We start from the raw sequence: 4,765 nt of genomic DNA, 5'->3' as shown, positions 1-4,765 counted from the left end.
CAAGCAGGGCTTGGGGCTTTTAAAGCATACACTCTTTTGGTGGTATTTTAGCTCTCCCAGGGATGGGGCCTGTTTCCACTTTTTGTTGTTGTTGTTTTTTTTGTTTTTGTTTTTGTTTTTTTCGAGACAGGGTTTCTCTGTGTAGCCCTGGCTGTCCTGGAACTCACTCTGTAGACCAGGCTGGCCTCGAACTCAAGAGATCCGCCTGCCTCTGCCTCCCAAATGCTGGGATTAAAGGCATGCGCCACCACTGCCTGGCAACATCCTCTAAATTTATGATCTTTCTTTGCTGCCTCGTCCCTTCTGGGCGGCCCCGTAGTCTTTACTGCTCAAAACGCTTCTGGGCAGCCCTTTGGGGGGCCACATTCCTTCTCACCTACACTTCTGATGATTTTCCTTCTGCAGCTCTAAAGCTGATCCGCCTCCCTCTGAAACCTGGTCATTCTTTTCCCTCTCCTCCTCCTCTCTCCCATGTCCTAGCCTGCACAAACCTAAGTGTCCCTCCCTGTCCCCTATTGCCCAACCATTGGCAGCTGGCGTCTTTATTGATCGATCGAAAACCCATTGGAGACAAGGGCCCTCAGCATTTATACACGCAGATTCCCAATTAAATCAAAGCATTAGAACCAATCCCCAACACACTTGTTCTTACAGAGGACCTGAGTTCAGTTTTCAGCAACAACATGGTGACTCATGATCATCTGATCCCAGGGATCTGATGGCCTCCTCCTGACTTCTGTGGTACAAGGCATACACATGGTGCGTGTACACTCATTCAGGCAAAAATATTCATACATATTAAATAAGACAAATAAATAAATAAATGGCTGGGTACGGTGGCCCAGAGCTTTAATTCCAGAACTCTGGAGGCAGATGCATGTGGATCTCAGTGAGTGTGAGGCCAATCTGGTCTACGTGATGAGTGCCAGGCCAGACAGAGCTATATAGTGAGACCCTGTCTCAAAAATAAAGTGATAGTCATAAAATGATAAAACTCTTACTTAGGCAAGGGCACACCTAGCTGATGGCCTGAGCTTTGGTGCTGGTTACGGTTATGGGAGGGGAAGGCTGACCAAACCATTGGCTGGGGGAATCAGGATCTGTTGTCGGCTTTCCATCACTATAGCAAATGCCTAGGAGAATCACCTTAGAAAGAAAAAAGGTTCATTTTAACTCAAGCTCCAGGTTCCAGTTAGTCTGTTGGTCCTGTTCTCAGGACTGGGTGGAGGCAGAGCATCATGGTGGTACAGACTGCTCACTTTTGATCCTAGGAATGAGGAAGAAGGAGAGGATGGGCCCAGGGCAGGGTGTGAGAGTGGTGGTACTATCTACCAAGTCACATCCCCACTGTCCTAAAGACCTCCTACTAGGCCCTGCCTTTTAAAGGTTCCACCATCTTCCTACAGTACTGTGCTGGGGACAAAGCCTTTAACACATGGCTCTTCAAAAAATGAACGCACGGCCAGGTTGTGGCTCCACCTTCAACCCTAGCACTCAGAGGCAGTAAGATCTCTTGAGTTAGAGGTTCCTGGTTACAGAGTGAGTTCTAGGACCTAGGTGGAGAGAGAGGGAGAGAGAGAGAGAGAGAGAGAGAGAGAGAGAGAGAGAGAGAGAGAGAGAGAAGGAAGAGGAGGAGGGGGAGGGGAGAGGAAGGGGAAGCAGAAGGAGGAGAAGAAGAAAAAGGGAGAGAAGAGGAGGAAGAGGGGGAGGAGGAGGAGGAAGAAATAATGTGTATTAGGCATCAGGCATAGTGGCATACAAGACTCCAGAGGCAGAGGTAGGTGTATCTCTGTGAGTTCAAGGCCAGCCTGGCCTACATAGTGAGCTCCAGGATAACCAGGGCTATGTAGAGAGATCTTAGAGGGGGGTGGGGGGAGGGAGTAAGAAAGAAATGCACAAACCACAGTAGAAGATTCTCCCCTCCAATCATCCTAGGAGTTCTGCCTACTGGGACGGTCTGGAGTGGGGCCTCTGGGGAATGACTAGGTTGAGATGAAGTCAAGAGACAGGGACCAGACAGCTTAAAAAGTTAGAAAAGTGAAAGGGACCACAGCTCAATCTCTTTCCTCTGCAGGCTGGGACAACATGCCCTGGCAACCCCAGTAGAGTGCCCTCCCCAGGAATCTGTCAGTTCTTGATCTTGGATTTGCCAGAATTGTGAGAAATGTCTGGTGGTTTCTACCTGGGGTCCCAGTGCTTCAGAGGCTCCACGCAGGAGGCAGCACAGGGTTAAGTCCAACCTCGAGCGGTAGCAAGGTTCTGTCTAAAACACCAAACAGACAACAAAAACCAGAGGCTGGCCCGAGCCTTGAACCCCAGCACTCTTGAAGCTGAAGAAGGGGTTACTGTAGGCAGGAGCCAGCTTGGGCTACACAGTGAATTCCCTCTCTCAATAAAACTCAGCCACCAGCAGTATTGGGGTGTAGTTCAGTGGTACAGGGCTTATCTACCATGTGCAAAGCCCTGGATTAAATCCTTAGCACAATTCCTCAGGGGCGGAGAGGAGGGGAATGTGATCAGCAGAGGATGTTGGCGTGGCATTCACGCTTCACCTTATCTTTATTGATTCACTCATTGCATGTATGTACATGATAGGTGGGTATGGTGCTCAGGCGTGACACGTGCGTGGCGGTCAGAGGTCAGCTTTGTGGGGTCAGTTCTCTCCTTCCACCTTTCTGTGGGTCCCAGGGATTGAACTTGGGTCACCGGGCTTGCAAAGTAAGCATGTTCACCCCCTGAGCCATCTTGCAGGCTCCACCTTATTATTGTTTTTTAAGATTCATTTTGTTTATGGGTATCTTGCCTCCATGTCTGTCTGTCTGTCTGTGTACCACACCCATGCAGTGCCCATCAAGAGCAAAACGGGGTGTCAGAACCCCAGGAACTGAAGCCACAGATGGGGATAGCTGCCACGTGGATGCTGGGAACCACATCTGGGTCCTCTGCAAGAGCAACCAATGCTCTAAATTGCTGAGCCGTGACTGGCACCCTTCTTCCTCACTAATTTTAGATAGAATCTCTTACTGAATCTGGCACTGTCTGACTTGGCCAGGCTGGCCAGCCAGCAAGCCCTAGGGACATGTTTGTCTCTCCCTCCCCAGTGGTTTTCACACAGGGGCTGGGCATCCAAACTCAGGTTCTCAAGCTTGCACGACAAACGCTTGGCCTACTGAGCCAGGCCTACCCCTTCCTTCACCTTTTCTGAACCAGGGCTTTGTATTTTGAGGCTGTGACCTTGCTATGGAGTCTTCTCTTCTTTGTGCCTCCACTTCTAGAGTGCTGAGATTACAGGCAGTTCACTAGGACACGACCACGTTCGCTCTATGACGAGCTGGGGATGGAACCCAGCTTCCCGAGTGCTGGGCTCTTACCACCCAAGCTACATCCTGAGCTCCAGGGTGTGTGTCCCTTTGCAAACTCCAAGTCTGTTTTGTTAGAGCAGCCCAAGCTGACCTGATGGAGAGATGGCACAGCTGTCTACTTGTGTGGAGAAAATGCACGTGGACCAGGAAGTCATTAGCCAAGAGGTGGAATTCACTGCCTGCCAGGGACCCAGAGCCGGGGAAGCTGTGGGCTTGATGATCTCCAAAGGGAGGCAAAGTCACAAGGGAGAGAAGGGTCATGGGACATGTGCCTATGCTCCATGTGTTGTTCTAAGCGTCCCTCTAATGTCCTGGCCCAAGGTCAGGGTGGTTTATTCAGGCGGGAGAGGAGGGTGCCCCCTCTGTCATCTGCTACTGCCACCCACGCCTACTGGGATATGTGCATCAAAAATGGTCACAATGGCTTCCCTGTCAATAGTGGGGCCTGGAGGGTGTTTCCATCTGTGCTCTGTCTGTCTGCCTTGTGTCCCGTGACTTCTTTGGAGATAACAGTCCCGAGGGCAGGCAATGTCGATGAAAATGTTTTTCTTGGGTACACAGTGGACCTCAAAGGCAGATCAAATCTGTGACCTCGGACACACAATTGGTGAAGGGTATTGTGGCTACCGGGCCTGGAAGAATCATTTCTTCTGGGTCAGTGGGTACGGATTCCCATAGCTCCCTGTTGCATAACCATCCTGAGTCCTGGGTGGCCCTGCAGCATCCTCCTCCCCAAACCCCATCCACTGGGTTACAAGTTCGCTAACAATTATGGTCTAGGTTGGCACCTGGCAGGTTTCAGAAAAGACAGTGTTCCCGAGATCTGATGTGCCACAGCCTTTTGGTTGCTGTGGCTCCTGACCCAGGGACTACGGGTGCCTTGGCTTTGACCTTCTTTCTAGAGTGAGTTCAGGGGTTTGCAGGCAAAGGGCTTTTTCCAAGATTCAAAGAAACAGGATATCTTTAGTGTGTACCAAAGGTCTCACTTCCCAAATTTGGGATTTGGAGGTACTTCCCACATCTGGAGCTCAGAAATGACTTCTGAAGTGAAGTGCTCTATTACTGGCCTACATCCCCAGCCCTAAAATGGTGTGTGGTGCTGAGAATGGAACCAGGGCAGTGCCCCCTGCTAAGGACATAATCTATAACTAGACTTCTTCTGAGTTCCCTCCCCTGACCCAAATCTGGTCTTAAACCAAGGCGTGGGGAAGACTGCTTTTCTTCTCCAAGTCCAAACAGGGACTCTGTCTCTGGAGTTTTTAAAAACATAAAGCCTAGTCAGGCATGAATGCCTTTAACCATAGTACTTGGGAGGCAGAGGCAGAGGCAGAGGCAGAGGCAGAGGCAGAGGCAGAGGCAGAGGCAGAGGCAGAGGCAGAGGCAGAGGCAGAGGCAGAGGCAGA

This window comes from Mus pahari, chromosome 14 (assembly GCF_900095145.1).
Source record: "Mus pahari chromosome 14, PAHARI_EIJ_v1.1, whole genome shotgun sequence".
NCBI classification, from domain to species: domain Eukaryota; kingdom Metazoa; phylum Chordata; class Mammalia; order Rodentia; family Muridae; genus Mus; species Mus pahari.
This window is presented reverse-complemented; position numbering follows the sequence as displayed.